Source organism: Myotis davidii, unplaced genomic scaffold, assembly GCF_000327345.1.
Source record: "Myotis davidii unplaced genomic scaffold, ASM32734v1 scaffold147, whole genome shotgun sequence".
Lineage (NCBI taxonomy): Eukaryota > Metazoa > Chordata > Mammalia > Chiroptera > Vespertilionidae > Myotis > Myotis davidii.
Window position 1 is genome coordinate 9211828 of NW_006383010.1, and position 20539 is coordinate 9232366.

Genomic DNA, 20539 nt, shown 5'->3' on the forward strand with positions numbered 1-20539 from the left:
TGAAGTGAGATCAATCACCAGAGGCTATCCACGAATCATTAGGTATCCCAATATTGGACATCATTATTTTCAATCAAAATGCACATAAACCTTCTCATACTGGGCACTCCAACAGCACACACTAACCAAGGTGACAGAGATATCCCGAACCCTGCAGCTCTTCATCAATCACATACACTGAATTGTGTGGTACGGAATACTGACAAAGTACTTTTGCTCCAATTCCTTCTCTCAGGTGAGGACACACATTTTGTAATGGCCAGAGCTCTTTGTGTAAAGCTAACTAACCTTTGGATTAAGTAACATGAAGGCTTGTAGATCAAGTCTAGGAACCAAACACCAGGACTAGAATTCCAGGTCTGTCTCTCACTAGCCATGTAACCAAAAACAAGTTGTTCAGTCTCGTTGAGTTTCAGTTTCCTCGTAAGCAAAACAAGGATATGATAGATATTCACTGGTGGCTCTAAGAATGAAATCAGATGTTATACATAAAGTGCCTGGCACATAATAAATTTATAATAAATGGTGGGCCACCCCGTCATCAAGTAGGGATTCTGGGGGGAAATGAACTATGTTTTTCACTAAAAACTTTAACAGTAATATTATGCACAACCCAGTTAGTAAATAAATAACATAACAACAGTAAATAATGATAGTATCAGCACTGTTCTAGAGACTCTCTGCATTCCTTGCATCTTCATGACCCTTTGGGGTTGGAACTAAAATTATTCCCATATTATAGGTAAAGAAGGATAAAAAAGAATTAAAACTTGCACAAAGCCACAGAACCAGTGAATGGAAGAGCCAGGATTTGAACGCAGGCTGTCCAGCTCCAGAGAGCTTATATAGTACTACCACCATTCCCAAAAAACTTCAGTATTTTACAATCAGCACCTAACATAATTCCTGACAGTTCATCATTTGTTAAAAAAAAAAAACAACACAAAAAACTATTACTAGCATTTGTGGCTTCAGAATCATTAATAACCTGTTCTGAGCCCCCAATAAATTCCACTGACCTTCAGGATGAGGATAGTAACAGTATCTTAACCCCTTCTTTCAAAAGAAATATTTCCTGAGTAGTTTCATTGCATATGTACCTGACATCAGTGATATAGAGGAAAGAATCTGGCTCTCAGTATAATAGGCGACAGATGTAGCAAGATTAGCATTAATATAAATTCAAACAACTTATCAATAATACACAAATTTTGGTAACTTATATTCAGAAATTACTACTAGTTTGAAAAGCTGACAGTTTTCTTAAAAACTACCATTGTCATCTCTTCAGGAAGGCACATAATGGTCCTTCATGGGAAATGTTGGTTAAACACTCATGTAACACAAACAGGCATCAAGCTTTTTAAAGAGCACTTAATTCTCATTCTCAATTGTATTTACTTCTCAGCTGATATCAAGTAAAAAGCCAAATAAAATAGTGCTGGCTATGCATTTCCTTAACATTAAACATTCAAAATAAATTTCATTTTTAAATTGGCTAGGATGACTATTCCCTCAATAGGGGGGAAAAGTGGTTAAAGGACAACAGAGAGAGTTCTGTTAAAGAGTTAACAGAAAAATACAAGGGATACATAAACATATAAAAAGATGCTCACCACACTCATAGTAAAAGAAATACAAGCTAAAAGTAAAGAGTGGAAAAGTCCAAAAGCTTAATCACGTCAGTATTGACCATGGCTATGGGAAGGAACAAGGCATTCTCATATAATTGTGGGTAGAAGAGTAAATTGGTACCAATGGAAATCAATTTGCCAACAGCCAAAATTCCAAATGTGTACACACTAAACCAGTAATCCTGCTTATGGGAACGTATCCTACAGATACATTTGCACATATGTAAAGTAATTATATACAGATGATTCACTGTAACATTGTAAAGGAAAATATAATATTCCGTAGCTATAAAGAAAAAAGTGAGGAAAGTTTCCATCCCAGTTACAGAATTATCTCCACGTTACACTGTTAAGTACAAAAAACAAGATTCAGATAGCATATAGCTATCTTATGGGTTGAAAGCAATGTGTCTGAGAAGTATGTGAATGCACATATCTGCCTGCAAACGCATAAGAAATTAGAAAAGGACACAGATGACCAACAACAGTGATTATGGGAAATGGTGGGTGGCACTGGGTAGATGAGGTCTAGAGGTGCAGATAGGGGAGAAAAAGTTTTCACTCATAAGTTTGTACAAACTGAAGCACTTAAATACTTTATTAGGAAAACAATATTTATTCATTAAGATATCTAATGCATTAAGTGAACCCAGCTTGGTTAGGTCTGCTTTCTTGGAGACAACCCAAATGCCACAACTGCCATAAATTCCGTCACACATACTTCACAAACCCACCCATTATCCTATGCACGCTGCTCTCCTAAAGTTCAAAATTTACACTTTTAGAGCAGCCAAAAATCTTCTTTAAAGTATATCAATTCTTCATTTTTTTAAAAACAACACAGAGTTTCTGAGAAAGCCTTGCTAGTTTTTTAAACATTTGACCTAGGTGTGGAGATAAAAAAAAAAAAAGGTGTCTTTTGCTAACAATAATACTAGTACATATGCAGCTAGGCCAAAAAGATTATTACTATTTTCTGCTGGAGAAGTGAGAACAGGGTACTTAGAACTAGATTTCTCTGAAAGTTGAGGAAAATTTTGACTTTGAGAGTAAAACACAATGAGAAGAAACATTAAATTTCTAAGCTGGTCACACATAAACTTTCCAAATCTGTCTGCAGCTTCATCCTCACTTATTGGCAAAGGCAGGAACGAAATTGGCCTGACAAACACAAGGATGTCATGTTTCCTGTTCACACCTTCTCCCTGGTCACATCAGTTCCTATGCTCCCATGAAGAGAGTGAAATTTTGTGCAGATGAGTAACTACATGTTCCCAGTGCAGTATTGTGCATCCGGTGGCTTCTCGATAATCTTGTGATGTTCCTAGTTCTGGGAACATTTATTTGGACCACCACCATATAATGTTCTATACAAAAGAAAAATACACTGTGCAATTTCTTCCAGTGACATCATAACCAGGCCCAAAACAAAATAAAGCCAACACCAACAATCTCTCACAGTCATAACAGATAATAACTAGGGAGCATACTTTCTCTGAGCTTATCCCACAGCTACCTTCTGCATAGGATCCTCACCCAGCCCATTGTAAAACCCATTTGGTATCAAGTGATAATCTACAACCAGTCTAAAATTCATGTGTGAATCAAACTCTAAATTTGTTAGCTAATATAACAGAACAAATCCACCAAGGTTAATTGCACAAGATAAATGCACAAGCTGCAGACGCTGCATTTTAATAGGTCATAAGACAAAAGCTTGTCAAAGTCAATCAGCTCCCCACAGTATGACAAGGCCAACCAAGCTGGAGCCTACATTGATCTCACACTTTGAAATCCTCTTCTCTGTAAGCTTTGGAACTGTGCAGTTGACAGGCATAAATAGCTAAACCTTGTCAAAAAATATAATTCACTTGGTAAATTTTGGCCGTCAGATCTTCTGCCATTCTAAACATTTACAGCACTACCAAAGAGTAAAATGAGACTATAAACTGAATGATTTTTCTGGCTTAGGTAAGCAGATCCAAATGTTAATGCTAGTCCTCTGGTAAGTCAGCAGAAGGTGCCTTGTAGACTGTTAGCATATGGACCTCCACGCCTGGCGTGATAAAAGCAACTTTCCCCAGGTGGGAAAAGCTGTAACTACAATGGAATTACAGACATGCCATTTGGAATGCTTAAAACTTTTTTTTTTTTAAATTTCTACTCTGAGCATGAGTTTAGCTCAAATTTTTTTATTTCAACTAGTAAATATATTTCTTTCTTTGGAGGTAAGAGTCTCAAAATTCAAATACTTGTAAACATGATTTCGTAGAGGATCCTGCTAGAGAATATGCCAGGCATTCAACCTTAAAGTCCACCAAAACATTCATGCAAACTAAATGTGAATGCTTAACATTTCCCTTTCCAGCTTGCTACGTGATCCAGCTATGATATTAAACTACACGTCATCAATACATTACATAATGTGTACAGGAATATTACCAAGGAGAAAGGGGCAGGGAGGGGGGGAGGAAGGGGCTCATGACTGGCTGTCCAAATCATCAGCATCACCTTTACAGTTCCCACATCCGGTGCCAATAATTTAAAGAGACAATTCTTTCTTGGGCCTCAAAATAAAAACTTAAAACATCCTAAGTACACATATGCACCCCCCCACCCCCACCCCCTATTACTTCAGTAGTAGGAAAGCATTCCCTGCAGTGGCAACAATAAAGATGGAATTTGCCAACATCACCCTCCACCCATCCTAGTAGTACTGCTTTTCATTTTGTTAGAAAGTAGCATTGAAACAAGGTTCTTTTTGAAAAAAGACTGGTAGATTATAACAAGAAAAATCATGAAAACAAATTTTTCTGAGTCTGGATGTCAGCATCTGAGCAACATGTTGTTTTCAAATTTGCTCAATGTGACAAAAGATTAAATATTCAGTAAAAGAACTTGTTCAACCAATATCACACTTAGATAGTAACAACAGTAAAATGATATATAATTTTTGATAACTGTTAATGGCCACTAATTTGCACATGCTAAAAAATGTGAATTCAAATCTCTACTAGCCACAGTATTTCTTTCAACCCATCAACTTACCCTGAAAATGAAGCATCTTAAAATTAAATTCAAATCTGTCCTCCTTTAACATGTTAAAAATAACTGAACACTATTAACCTTACATGGTCCTCAATGTAATTTAGAAATAATTAACTTTCATATTGCACTACTGAATAAATCAATCGTAAAATAGCAGGACAAGTATATAAAATAATGTAATGAACTACTTTCATTATTCTCATAGGGCAAACCTAAAAAGATAATTATGTTAAAGATAACTTGAAAAAACTTTCAATATTTTCCTAGAAAAATGCAAACAAGTGGTCTAAAACTAAACTCTAACCACACACACACACACACAAATATTTTTTCACAGGGCTTAGTTCAAATATAACTGAACATATTCCCTTTTCCACACAGTGTACTTACCCAGATTCCATCTACTCTATATGTTAGCATTTCCAAATATTCAGTGCCCTGAATGCTGACACTCTCAAAATCAAGCTTCCTCCAAAAGCAAAACAATCAAGCATACATAATAAAACCTAACTGCTACAACAGAAATTTCTTAAAAATATCCCCCTTGAAATACATACGCAGCTTTTAAGCACATTGAGCCCGTTGTTTGCTGTTCCCTGTCATTAGAAGACTGTGGAAAGCTGATGGAAATCCAGTCTGCAAACGCTTAATGAGCAAAACCTGCCCCACCCAGGCCGGACCCTGCTGGAGAAGGGCATGCTCCGTAAAAAAGCTCAGCTTGGTTCCAAGTTACTTCATTCCTCTGCTAGAAAATTCACATGGGTCAAAGAAAAAGTCATTTTCCTGCTGCCTGCTTTACCCACTAAATGAAGAAAGCTCACATAAAGGATAGTTTCTATGACACAACTGTAATTGTATGATAATTTTTCTATTATTGCTGGGAATTTTTTCTGTTTTTGTGGTCATAATTTTTACTTTGCTTTCGGTCTCCTCCTTCAACTGTGTTCATATTTTTGTCATTTTATCCTACCCTACGAATAGACAGCAAAAGTGTATGTACACAATATCTGACCTAATCATCTTTATTTATAAACTACTATAAGCAAATGTATACATTTCCAGACATAGAAAAACTCTGGAAATACATAGTCCAGTTTTCAATACATAAAAATGAAATATTGATTTTGATTCATTTGTAAAAGAATTTGCTTATTCATTCATTTCATACTGTATTTTAAAATGAAGGCTTGTTTTAATAAGACTTATAGGTTCTATCACATACTTACAAAGCTGATATATCTGCTTTATTGTCAACCCTACATTAAGAAATGACTGACACAAAAGGTAATCATACATCCGTCTATCATATGAATATAAATACATATGGCAACAAAGTAAATGTAAAGTAACCAAAGGAAAACACATTAATTTTAAAATTTAGGTCGGAGAAATCTGAGAAACAACTAATCTTCCCTGATTATACAATAATCACCCCCACCCACTTTACATTTCCACAATTTAAGTACTGGTTGTTGATGTTTTTTCCCCCCAATGAAGATATTTATATTAAACAATCATGACCAACACAATTGGACTTCGTATCCAGGCATGCATTTTCACAACTTCAAGATGCGGCCATATTGCTCTCCTATCAAGCAGTTCCGATGTCCATTAGTGAGTATTATATGTTCACATTCATTTACAGCAGTCTTTTTTTAAAAAAAAAAAATGTTTTTTTTATTTCCAAAAAAAATACTTTAGATACTTAAATAAGTAAGATGTCACCTGTACCAACTAGTAGAGAAAGGGTAAGGTTTGCTTTATGGGAACTTACTGAAAATATGTTTCAGTAGCAGCTAGCTCTGAAGATATTAATCTCTGTTAAAATGAACAAATATAAAACTTTAAAATAAAAGTCATTCTATATAACAAAAGTAAATAAACTTCACTATCCACCACAGAGTTTTCACTGATTCACAATAGGGCAATTCGGTGAGTTTTTAGTAGAGCCAATTTTAGTCAACTCAAAGTAGCAATAATCCTTTTATTTTCTTCCTACTTTTTTAATGTTAAATGTATTTTTAATAAATGCAGTATATGATATATTTATTTCAATAGCCTTACTTGGAAAAATATTGGCTCCAAGTCTTTTTCTGACATGTGCTGCTTCATGGAATCGGAAGTCTCATAACTACTGACACTGCACTAGATCCAGTGAAGTTAACACTCCAGCTCAGATCTCTCTCATAACCCCTGTGTAGGACATCCTCCCTTTACTCCCCACCTTCTGCTAGTACTGAATGGTGTGTGTCCCCAGAGTTCATACGTCGAAGCACTACGCTCCTCCAATGTGATGGTATTTGGAGATGGGTCCTTTTGGGGAATAATTAGATTTAGATGAAAACTTAAGGGTGGAGGCCATCATGATAGAATTATTGCCGTTATAAGAAAAGACATCGGAGCACTTGCTCATTCTTTCCCCTTCTCTTGCTCTGTTTCACCTCACCCTGTGAAGACAAAAAGAGAAGGTGGCCACGTATAAGCCAGGAAAGAAGCCCTCAAAAAAACTGACCATGCTGGCAGCCTCGATCTTGGACTTACAGCCTTCAGAACTGTGAGAAAATAAATTTGTTGTCTGAGCCCCCCAGTATATGGTATCTTGTTATAGCAGCTGAAGCTGAATGGTACTGCTCAAACTCCACTGCTGATTTCAATATAAAAGATCCTGCTTATTAAGACAACTGACTCTCATTATTCAAACAATGGTTAAGGGAAGTAAGATAGAAAGTTTTGCAATACTATGATTTGAAAACAAACAAATTTTTTTAAAAAACATATTAATACAGTAGATAAAGAGAACCCAGAGAATTTACATGAGTTGCCAAAATCATATTCTCAATAAGTGATAGAGCCAGAACTTCCACCAAATTGGTCTGAATTCAAAACCAATGCTAGTGGCACTGGTATTATAGTGGTGAGCACAGCTGCCTTCCAAAATCAATGGCAGTTTTCCACCAATGCTGCATTATCTTTGTTTTAACACCCTGGTCTTCCAGATGAGTAAACTAAACCCAAAGAAGTGAAGTAACTTAAATAAGACTAGGGGCCCAGTGCACGAATTTGTGCACCTTGAAAGGAACCGTGGAGTGCGAGGCTGCAATGGGCACAGGGGCGGGTCTCGGCCCATCCTTCGCACCTCCACACGGCTCCTTCCACCACATCCTCCAGTCCCCTGTCTGCCTTCAGCCCAGCTCCAGCCTTCACTTGCACCTGTTGGCGGCATTGGGGTTGGCGCCAGCAGCGGGTGCAAGTGGGGCCAGCACCAGCAGTGCATGCGAGTGGGGCCAGCACAGGTAGTGGGTGCGAGCGGCGGCTCTGGCACTGGCATTGGATGTGAGAGGCGGCTGCTGGCCCCAGTCGCCCCTTAGGATCAGGGGGAGGTGGAGAAGCCCAGAGGAGTGACTGGGGCCGGCAGCAGCCGCTTGCACCTGCTGACGGTGCCGAGTGATTGAGACCAGCGCCGGGCACTGGCAGCAGGCGTGAATGGGGCCAGCACCAGCAGCAGGTGCGAGATCCGGGAAAGACCACGGCACACGGGAGCAAAGAACTTTCAGTAACCACCAGAGGCTTGCCTCGATGACAGCAGCCAGCGCCCCGCCTTGGTCTGGCACCCCTGCTCACCTGTTCCACCATCCCCCCGCTGCCGACGCCCGCCATGTTCCGCACTCTGCCACCTGCTGCCAACACCTGCCATGTTGCACACGTGTGCCCCCTAGTGGTCAGGGCACATCATAGCAACCGGTTGTTTGGTTGTTCCGCCTTTTGGTCTATTTGCATATTAGGGTTTTATATATATATAGAAGATTAGTCTATGGGTTATTGGCAAAGAAGTACACAAACCAGGTCTAGTATAATTTAAATTATTCATTTCCAATAAGATTTTAAACTCATTAAAGTGCACAAATTACACTGGCTGAAACATCTACATGTCTTAATATAAAAAAATTGTTCATACGAATTTATATCTGTTACATCTGTCTTGGGAAGATCCTAAATAACCATGTTTTGACACTGTCTCATTATTCCACTAAAAATGGAAATTTGAGGTTTATCTCAGAATACTATTTTTTAAGTAATTAAGGGAGTTTGGATTAAGGTGGAAATATTTTTCCTATAAATGTATATGTCAGTTTGTGTATTAATAGAATTTTATCTTAAACCCAATACCATAATTTTTTCAATTTCTAAAATTATCCTACCTCCTTACTTTATGGTGACAAAGAGTGGAATTGAATAACATGTAAAGGACCACAGTCCAAAACCAAATTCTGTGCAGAAAATAATAATTAGTGTTGCAAAAAGATAATGAGGAAGACAGTTCCTTTCAGTCTTTCCACCTTTACTCATCTAGCCTCCATTTGAGAAGCAATCATCACTTGTCACACAAGGAAAAAAAGCACACATAATTTTCTGTTATAGCCCTAAAAATAACCTAAGAAGTACTCAAAACAAACCTCTGTTTTTTGAAATTTTACAAGGAATCCAATCTCCCCATCTACCAATCACCAGGCAACACTATAAACACTATACTTCCTGAACGAACATGGAGAAAAGTTTCAGGACTCTTTCAATCTGGTTGAACTTCAATTGGTCTATAAAATTTTCTTGCAGCCTACATTTCAGACAGAATCACTGCTATCTGATGTCAGCGAAAAGAAGAAATAAACTGCTCTATTCCATAAACCCTATGTGTAAGCTCTATTTTGACCACAACACTCCACAGTTTAACTTCTCTCAGGCTCTAAATCCAGAATAATTTGCACAACTACTCATGAGTCATTAGCAAAATGTTTTCCCCATCATGTCTTTAAAAATGTGACATCAGAAAGAATTATATATTTGTGAAACTGGGAAACATGCTGTATGAACCCATATTTTTAAGGGGGTTGGGAAAGAGAGTAGGTTGGGTGGGGGGAGTGGTGGTTAGGAATCTATACTCAAAAAGTTAATGTTTTGAAACTAGAAAGTGTTAGGACAAAGATAGCCTTTTTTTAACTACAAAAGTCAAAAGCATCACTATTAGAATTACACATTTGGACCAATACAGTAACCCAGCATTTACTATAAAGTGTATTATTTTCGTTCCACATACGTCTAAGAAGCAGTTGCTGAGTTCCTCTTTTGCACCAGACACTGGTCTAAGCTTTTACGACTAGATAGCTCTTCCTCATACCAGCCCTCAGGGAATTTACTGTCTAGCAGGGAAGAGGTACATAAATAATTATACCGCATGCGATAAGGGATATACAGAGATACAGGAAGGGCACAGCAAAGTGGACAACTCCCTTCCAGAGGTTAAGGACGGCATCATAGGCTCACAGTGTTTAGGCTCATTCATCTTTCTTTAAAAGTACAAATGTTACTGCTAATGTGGTAATGACACCCCCTTGCCATAGGGATTAAAGAAATAAAAGCACCTACCACAAAGCCCATTAGCCATAAAGCAGAAACAAATATCTTGCTAGCATTGTGCAATACCCTACATATGATTGAGCAAAGTGGGGGTTTTCTAGAATAAATAAATTTATAGCCAAATGGGACCTCAGTACTTATGTACCTCTAGCCCTTGCCTTTCACAAATGGAAGACCTCAGGCCAGAAGATAGGTTACTTATTCAAGGTCACATACACAGTAAATCAGTAGAACCCAGGCTAGATGTCAGATTCTGACTAACAGTTCCAATGCCTTTCCTTATGCAGATTGCCCTGGCCCACTGAGAAGAAAAGGGGAGAAAACAGGGAATAGAGAGGCCCTTTTGGCTCTCCAAGGGCCAGAAGAAACAAAGAACCTTAAGACAAGGCATCCAGCAGACCTCAAAAGCTCCCACCCTCTGGACTCCAAAAAATCCCTATACCTTCCCACTCCTGAAAAAATTATAAGTTTCCAAAAATAAAGAGGCTACTGCCAAGAAATTAACTACTCTTCCCAATCGGAAAGACTATTAAATTCATATTCAGTCTAGCTATATCCCCATATTGCCACTTAGCTAAGTCTGCAAAATGAAGGTATCAGCAGATAATCTGCCTATACAGCAAGGCAAAATGCTAAATGAATGGAAGTTACTATTAAACATAAAATTTCATTGGTCACAAAAATTAACAATCTAAGTTTTCCCCTGGAAATGGCTGAGTGTATGTTGTTTTTTAAAAAAAAAAAAAAAAAAAAAAACATTAACATACAATAATCTCCTACCAATCCCATCTATTTTTCCCACAAGTTGTAGAAGGAAAAAAAAGTGTTTCCTCACCCTAATTCACCCTCCATAATTTCCCTTCTTTCCTTTTTCTCCTTTCTTTTAAAAGGGCCTCCCTATCCAAGAGGCCCAACTAGAACCATATAAACACAAGGTCCTTGTAAAAAAACAAAAAGTTTTTAACTACTAGTATACATGGATTCTATCTACCAGGGCAAAGCCAAGGAAATGTTAAGGTGTATGGAGTTAGTACAGCACAGCTACACATCAGGCCCTGGGGAGGTACAACCCCGTCTGGGGCCCTCTCCTCACTTCACCTGCATCACAGTCTTCCTTCTCTGCCTAATATATGCCTTCTGCATGGTTTGGGCACTTGATTGAGAACCCAGACTACTTTCAGTCCTTCACAACTTTATTAGCTCCATAATTTGAAACTGTAACTTCTTCACTCATTTCTTTCTGTAGCTTCACCTTTCAAACCTAACTCTCCAAACCTGAATTATGAAAGAAAACCCTAAGCAATGTTAATATGTTCTCAATCAACAGACCCTATCCACCCAAATTAATTAACAAAGAATATCCAACATCAAGCCAGAATACCTTTCCCTATAAAATCTTGATTTTAATTCTGTACTTTTGGGTTTTCATTCATCGAGTGAGGAATTGCTCTCTGCTTACCGATAGCTGCTAAGGGTACAGACCTGTGTAAAACTTGGCTCCAGCAATACAAAAGCAAGGCACTTAAAAAAACTAGATTACAAAGAGAATAAGAGTTGGAATATAGGCATGAAAAATTCAATGCATTGTGCAACACCCTACAAGTAACTGACTTGATGAGGGAAGAATGCTTCTCAATGTGACATGTGAGCTGACCATGAAGGTTAAGAAGGAGCTTACTGGGTCAATTTTAAGTGGGTATAAGTGAACTCCTCACCGTGGGAACAGTAAGTGAAAGGCACAGAATCATAAACACAAATGCGTTGTAGAGAATGGTAAGTACCTCATCTGCCTGCACCACTCCCCCCACCCCAAACTGTGGACAGAGAGGGACAGAGAGGTAGCCAAATAATGAGTGATCAGTATGCTGAGCTCAGATCTATCCTGTAGGCAATGGAAAACAACATTAATTTTGTATTTCTGGAGGATTACTTTGACAGTCATGTGAGAACTAGTGACACAATGAAAGGAAACTAGTTAAGATGATGTTCCAGTGGTCCAGGAAACAGCATCTAAACTAAGACAGAGGCAACAAATATGCAAAGGAAGAGATGGAGTCAATAAATATTTAGTAGGTGACAGGGACAGGCTTTGATAATGAGTTGGATTGCTGAAGCAATGAAGAACATTCCCAGGTTCCTGGTAGTCCAAGGTTAGATAGCAGTGCCATTCACCTAGACAAGGATTTCCAACAAGAGTAGGAAATGCGGATAAAAGAAGCAAAGCTTCTACTTTTAATGCCTTTGAATTGACTGTGCGATGACAACCAGGATGGTTGGAGATAGGTGTTTGAACAACAGAGTCTAGGTTTCCTTGCAAAGATTTGCAGCGACTTCGTCAATGAGTGTTATTTGAAGTTATGGAAGTGGATGACACCCCAGGCAAACAAAGAAAGAAAAATGCTCATAATAAACGCCCAGATGGAGAGCAAAGAATCTATAAAGGAGGCTGAGAAGGTTCAGCTTAAGAGAAAAACCAGCAAAGCAAGAAAGTACTGTCAAAAGATAACAGTCAAGCTGGGAGGAGTGGACAGCGTGGCAGCCAAGGGCAGATTGCTTCAGGCACCGTAAGGTTTTAAAAGTGTCATGAAAAGATTGCTGGGAACCTCAAAGAGCAACTTCACTGGATGGTGGCAGAAAAAGCCATCTGCCTACAAAAAATATTGAAATGGGGAGGGTAAAAGGTAAGTGTAAATTAATCTTAAGTTTAGCAATAAAGTAAAAGGCTAGAAAAGGGGAGGTAGTAACTACAAGGTTGTGGGAAGATGTTGAACTATGGGAGATGTTTTGTTTGGTGCAGACTTTTGGTGGGAGAGACAATGAGAGGAGAATTTAAAGACACAAAGGAGAAAAAGAAAAATGGATGGAAGGTAGTTCAGAAGAGATAGAAGAGAAAGGATCAAAACCATGGGAGATGGGTTTAATCCTGGACAGCAGGAGCAACACCTCTACCTCCGAGACCAAAGGGAAGGTAACTGAAAATACAAAGGGGGAGAGGAAGGGGTTTACAGAAGACAGAAACATAGGAGTGCTTCGGAGCCCTGTTCTCCATTCCAAACAGCTTGGATAACTTTGGAGTATTTAAAGGAGAGGGGTGGAGGGAGAGACAAGAAGAAAAGTGAAAATTTTGGAGAAAATTTGTCAATCTCCTAGGATATATTCAATGATAATATATTGGGTTAACATTATTCAGAACAGGTTAAACACAATAACTTTCAATATGAAAAGTCATTAGTGTTTTAAACTTTTCAAACTTTAGGATTCCCTACATCATCTGTCTTCTATTATGTCAACACTAGAGACCCAGTTTAGGAATTCTTGCATGGGTGGGGTCTGGAGAGCCCAACCCCAATCAGGGCGGATCAGGCTGGGCCTGTCAGGAGGAGGAGACAGCAGGAGGTTGGCCAGCTGGCCCGGCCCAGATCGACCGATTAGGGCCGGGCCAGCTGGTGGGAGGGGCCATGGGTGATTGCCGGGCGGACCCTGCCCCTGATTGGGGTGGGGGACCAATTGGGGGCGAAGCTGGCTGGGGGGAGGGGCCGTGGGCTGATCAGTGTGGTGGAGGCCCATCGCGGGTGAGGCTGGCCAGGGGGAGGGGCTGCAAGAGGTTGGCTGGCCAGCCCCACCCCCTATTGGGGTAGGGGGGCTATCATGGGCGGGGCCATACAGCGGGAGGGGCCACAGGAGGGTTGGCTGGCCACCCGCCCTCAATCGGGGTGGGAGAGGCCCATCAGGCAGGGTGGCTGTGGGGAGGGGCCATGGGAGGTTGACCGGCTGACCCCACCGCCATCCGGCTGGCCGCAGTGGGCATCATTCCAGTCATTACGGCATTCCAGTCTCTGGCTTTATATATATATATATATACATACAGATAGATGACTTATAAATCAATACCTATTAAATTACCCAGAAGAACATAATCAAATGAATGCCATCTTCATATCAGTATAGAGGCAGAAAAGAAGTTAAAAAGTAACTCACTGAAATCGCAAGGTTTGGAGAGGGGTAATTTGTTTTCATCACGGTAAGTACCAAGAACCTGGCTAAATGTATTTTATGAGATCCAGCAACTATAACTGCAATTCCTATTCTCCAACTGTGAAGCCTGTGTCTCCATAAAATGCCAGTTTAAAAGACAAGACAGTGAAGACCACCGTCACCACCCTAACCCTATAAGAATATGTGAAAGGTTATAAAACAAAACTCCTTTTATAGAGTTGAATCTTCCTAGGGTGGGTCTTTAAGACACTCTGACAGTACACACAAATACTATCTCTGGAACAAAACCAAAAAGGCACAGCTGCAAGACATCTTCCACCGAAGTTGTAACTGACTCAATAGCTATTCTTCCTTTGAGCAAGACAGTCTATAAAAGCCAGAAGCAGAGCTATTTTCTCCTACAAACTGCTTAGTGGAGCCACTTTCTCCTGATCCAAATTGTATTAAAAAGCTAAAATGGACAGTATGGCCAGTATAAGTTCATAATAAATTTGTAAAAGAAAATTTAAATAAAACTTGAAAAAAGTACCTATATATGGTTTTCATTAAGAAAAATTCCCAACTGAACCAAAACTATCCTGAAATACAAAAAAACACACATTTTTAAAATTACAATCCATCACCATCACAAACAGGAAATTTGGATTTGCTTTAGCAGAATGTTTCCCTCCAAACCTCTAAGGATTAACAGTGACCAAAGAAATTTAGATGACTAGTATCAGTATTCTCAATTCTGATGTATTTTGAACTTATGATAACTGAATATTTATTATAGCTACGAATAAAAAAGTCAGACATTTTAAAAGCAATTGTGTATAACTCCAACGTAAGAAAAACAATTCAGGTAACCTAATCAATAATTTATTTGTAATGCTTTCCCTGCTGTAGTTTTGACTATATTTCTATAGCAACACCAACAAATACTCTTATACAAATACTTCTGCAGCCAAGATGAAAACCAGTAACTACTTCTCTAGTTCATCTCTATTATGGCTTCCAACAAAAATTCACCCTTCCTAAACTTCACTCCAGAAACTGCAAAGCCTATGGCTTAACTAAATAACCGCTTCAGTTAACCACACTGTCAGATAGTCTCAAGTTCTTCAGAAGGAAAGTTAATGAAAAAGGTATAATTCAATTGCCTCTTTGATTAAAACTCATTTTGAACAAGAAAAAAGACAGAAGAGGGAAAGAAAGTCATTACTAACAAATTACTTACTTAAAAATTACCTAATTCTAGAGAAAAAGAACATTGAAAACTTTGTGCCAAAATATAAAGTAAGGAATTCAATATTTTAAAGCCAAAAGATAAGCAAATTTCTCTGCATAAATTTCAGACATGCTTTCAAAATCTTTTGTTGGTGCTATTGTTTTGAAGCAAACAAAATATTTTAATAACAGAAATAAGCCTGCCTATTTTGTGAGCAAGCTCTCTGTTGACTGCTTTACAAACATCCTTATTTATGCCTCAAAACATCTCTGCACAGCAAGCTCATTCTATACATGAATAAAATGAGGCTCAGAGAAACGCAGTAACTTTCCTTAGCAAGCATGGAATGCAAAGTAGCATAGCAGTTCATTGTCAATCCTGAAATTAGACAAATCTGAATTAGGACCTTGCCTTAACCCCCTAACAACTAAGTATGAGGTAGATACCTGAGATTTGAAGCCAATTCTACTTTATTTGAAATATGTTCCTGACATTACACCATGATGTGTATGTAACCTCCCAGTTATACTTCACCAAACGCCAAAAGGTAGCCATTACCTAACCAGTCTTGCCTACCTCTGCTTCTTGCACATGAACTCTACACGTTAGGACTTAACTGTTTCTACTCTAACACAATAAATTTTTTAGAAAATATTTTTTAGAAATACATAAGGAGAACTGTAAAACACAACTGAAAGTTCTGGATCTTTCTATCTTTCAGACATATACATGTACATCAATGGATACCTGGCATTTAATGTTAATGGCTGGACAGACCATACCATAGCACTGAGAACCATTTGGGGAAACCAGAAAAGTATAAAATGAAAAGTAAACCCTATAAATTAGCAAGTTAACTGAAAGTGTATTTTTTAAAAGTACTACAAATACATATACCAGACTTTCCAGAACAGTTCTGATTTCAAATATTCTGTCCCACTGTCTCCTTAAGGACACTCACACATTCCAGATCACACACAACTTTTCTTCCTAAGTGAAATGACAATCATCAGATTTAAGGGCTTGGGACTACCTGAAAGCTAGGTTAATAAATAGAAGAACCTCGAAAAGACTGCAAGAAAGGGTGGATGGACTGTCATTGGTGGGATAGAAAGACAAGGACATTCAAGATAGGTGGAATAGTCCTTGGACAGGGTAAAGCAATAAGATGCATAAGATATTCTGGGAGATCTTGGGGAGAAGGAAGTGGTAAGTGGGACAATGGGTTGACCACTATCACTGAATTAGTCACATACAAAGATAAGTTAGTGGTAATGCTAAAATATGATAGCTGGAAAAATTGTTGAGGACTTTGAAGACCAGGATAATGATTTGGGGTTAAAGAAGATAGGTGAGCTTGCCAAAATAATTTTTTTGGTAACAACATTACTGAGATATTATGCAAGTCTTCCACTTAAGTGTACAAATCAAGGTTTTTAATATAGTCAGTTGTGTAACAACAATTATAAAATATTTTCATCAACTCCCCTCAAAAAATACCCCATTCAACTCATTTTATGATGCTTGATACCAAAGCCAAAGACATTAGAAAAAAGAAAACTACAGACCATTATGACTAATAAACAGAGAGGGAAAAGTCCTTAACAAAATACTGGCAAACCAAATGCAACAAGACTCTAAAATCATACAACATGACCAAATGGAATTTATTCCAGGAATACAAGGATGATTCAACACGAAATTCAATCAATAAAATAAATCATATTGATAGAAGAAAAAAATGCATGACCTTTTCAATGAACAAAACATGGTAAAAGGAATCTACAAAACCCAGCTAAACATCATAAATTAAAGATAAAAGACTAACCATTTTCTTCCTAAGATCCGAAACAAGACAGGATATTCCCTCTCACCACTTCTATTTAACATTGTACTTAAAGTTCAAGCCAGGGCAATTAGGCAAAAAATAAATAAATAAAAAGCAACCAGGTAGAAGGAGGTAAAAAATGGAGTAAGTGATTTCTAGTTGCAGATGACGTGATCATATAAGTAAATAATCCTTAGAATTTCAGGGGTAGGTAGGAAGCTAATGAAGGAATGGAGAAAAGTTTTAGGATATAAGATCAATACACAAACTCAGTCATATTTTTATACATAGCCATAAACAATCCAAAAAATAATTCCACTGAGCATGAAAAAGAATAAAGTACATAAGAGTAAATTTAACCAAGGAACAAGACTTGAAAACTAAGTACACTTTTCACACAAATCAAATAAGACTGAAATCAATCCATATTAATGGATCCAAAGACTTAATATTGTTAAGATGGACATAATCCCCAAACTAATTGACAGATTCAATGCAATCCGTATCAAAGTCCAACTGCCTTTTTTGCAGAAATGAACAGACTAATCCTAAAATTGATATGGAATTACATAGGACCTCAGCTGAACTAATCCTGAAACAGAAAAAGTAGAAGAATTCATACTTCCTGGTTTTAAAGCCAACTACAGCCCGGCTGGCGTGTCTCAGTGGTTAAGCACTGAACCACGCACCAAGTGGTCACAAGTTCAATTCTTGGTCATGGCATATGCCCGGGTTTTTGGTTCAATCCTCAGTAAGGGTGCAGGAGACAGCTGATTGATGTTTATCTCTCATCGATGTTCCTATCTCTCTCTTCCTCTTCTTTCCCCTCTCTCTAAAAAAATAATAAAAACATATTTTTAAAGAACACTTTCTGCAAAGCTAGGGTAACCAAAACAGTGTAGCACTAGCATAAGAATGAATAGTGGAACAGAACTGAGAGTCCAAAAATAAACCCTAAAATATATAGACAATTGATTTTGACAAAGGTGTCAAGGCCATTCAATGGGGAAATAGTATTTTCTTCTTCTTTTTTTAATCAATTACAGCTGATATTCAATATTATTATATACTAGAGGCCTGGTGCACAAAATCCGTGTACGGGAGGGGGGTCCCTCAGCCTGGACTGCACCCTCTCCAATTCGGGCCCCCTCAGGGGATGTCCGACTGCCTCTCACAATCCGGGACTGCTGGCTCCTAACTGCTCGCCTACCTGCCTGCCTGATTACCCTAACCGCTTCTGTCTGTCAGCCTGATCCCCCCAACTGCCCTCCCCTGCTGGCCCGCTCACCCACAACTGCCCTCCTCTGCCGCAACCTGCCTCTTCCGCCAGGACTGGCCTCCTCTGCGCCGCGCGGAGCTGCAGGACTCCCAGGCCTCATGGCTCGGAGCGGCCACCGTGCCCCCCTCCGCTGTGTGCGCGGCCATCTTGTGGTAGCCATCTTGTGACAACATTGTGCAAGGGTCACAGACACAGGGGACCATGGGCAGGCAGCTTTACCTGGGCCGCAACCGCAGGCACCAGCAACCGGGACCGCGGGGCGGGTGGCTTGTCCCTCTTCCGGGCCACAGGCGTAGCCGCTGGCGCCCGGGACTGCAGGGACTGTGGAGTGTGCAGATTGTCCCTCTCCCGGGCCGCAACTTGGCTGATCCCTATTCCTCTCTCACAAGCTCGTTTGTGCCTGGCTGGTCCCCATTCCCCTCTCCCCAGTGTTGATTGTCTGAGCCGTGACAGCATGAGGGCGTGATGACCATTTGCATATTAGCTCTTTATTATATAGGATTAGTTTAGGTATACAGCATAGTGGTTACACAACTATATAATTTAAGAAGTGATCCCTCCTGCCTGGCTGGTGTTGCTTAATGGTTGGAGGTCATGGGTTCAATTCCCAGTCAGGGCACATGTCAAGGTGTGGGTTTGATCCCGAGTGGGGGTGTGGAGGAGGCAGCCAACCAATGATTGATTCTCTCTCTCATTGATGTTTCTATCTATCTATCCCTCTCCCTTCCTCTCTCTCTAAAATCAATAAAAACATTTTTAAATAAGTAAAAATTTTAAAAAAGAAAAGTGGTCCCCCAATAACTTCAGTGCCCATTTGACACCATACATAGTTATTACAATATTATTGTCTATATTCCCTATGCTATAATCTATATTCCTGTGACTATTTTGTAACTACCAATTTATATTTCTTAATTCCCTCACAATTTTCACCCCAGTCCCCCAACACTCCTCCCATCTGGCAAGCCTCAGTTTGTTCTTTGTATCTATTTCTGTTTTTTTTGTTCATTAATTTTGTTCTTTGGATTCCACATATAAGTGAAATCACATGGTATTTGTCTTTCTCTGCCTGACTTATTTCACTTAGCACAATACCCTCTGGGTCCCATCCATGTTGCTACAAATGGTAAGATTCCATTATTTTTTATGGCTAAGTAATATAATGTGTGTGTGTGTGTGTGTGTGTGTGTGTGTGTGTGTGTGTGTATACCACAAAAGAACCACACTGAATATCCACATGCAAAAGAATGAATCTGACAACCATACACAAATTTTAACTCAAAATGGATCAAAGAGGATATATATACATTGGATCAAAGAGGAACTTCACCGTTTTAGCTCCTAAAATATTAGGAGCTAAAATAATGAAGATCTTTGAAAGAAAGAGATATAAACTTTCATGATTGGATTTGGCAACAAATTCTTAAATATGACACCTAAAACAAAAGCAACACCAAAAAAATTGATGAAAATAGGTGAATTGGACTTCATCAAAATTTAAAACATTTGTGAGTCAAAGGAAAATGAAAAGACAATCCACAGAATGGGAGAACATATTTGTAAATCATATTTCTAATAAAGATGTGTCTAGTATGCAGAATATGAAAAAGCACTTACAACTGAACAACAAAATGACAAACAACCTAATTTAAAAATGGGCAAAGGACTTGAATAAATGTTTTTCCAAAGAGGATATAAAAATGGCCAATCATCACAGAAAAAGATATTCAGCCTCATTAGTCATTAACATGGTGACTAGTTAATAATACTGTGTTGCACACTTTAAATTTGCTAAGAGAGTAGATCTTAAGCGTTCTTACCAAAAGAAAAAAAAAAGGTTACGTATGTGAGGTGATGGATATGTTACCCTCGTTGTGGGAATCATTTCACAGTGTTTGTGTATATGAAATCATCATGTTGTACTCTTTAAATATGTTACAATTTTATCAATTATATCTCAATAAAGCTGGCTCATGTGGAAGTAGCAGTAGTGATGACAAACAAGGGACTGATATTAAATAAATTTCAGAGAAAAAATTCCACAGAGGTTGACGTCTAAATAGATAGCAAATGAAGAAGAGGGATAACTAGAAATAATGCCAAGACCGCCAACCCAGAAGACCAGGAAAATT

The 20539-nt window shown here is 38.7% G+C and overlaps 1 protein-coding gene across 14 annotated transcripts in view; it reads right to left on the minus strand.

Annotated features, from left to right (window-relative positions):
* EPB41L2 (erythrocyte membrane protein band 4.1-like 2) overlaps positions 1-20539 on the minus strand; it is a 135206-nt gene that overhangs the window by 102280 nt on the left and 12387 nt on the right. For 11 of the 14 annotated variants that reach the window (XM_015557816.1, XM_015557812.1, XM_015557810.1 and 8 more), the window contains exon 1: positions 5240-5334. The exons of 2 other annotated variants lie outside the window; for them this stretch is intronic. The gene's annotated coding sequence lies outside the window, so the exon portion shown is untranslated. Of the gene's footprint in view, positions 1-5239; positions 5347-20539 lie in introns of those variants that run through there. One more of the 14 variants, XM_015557814.1, reaches the window with a different exon arrangement.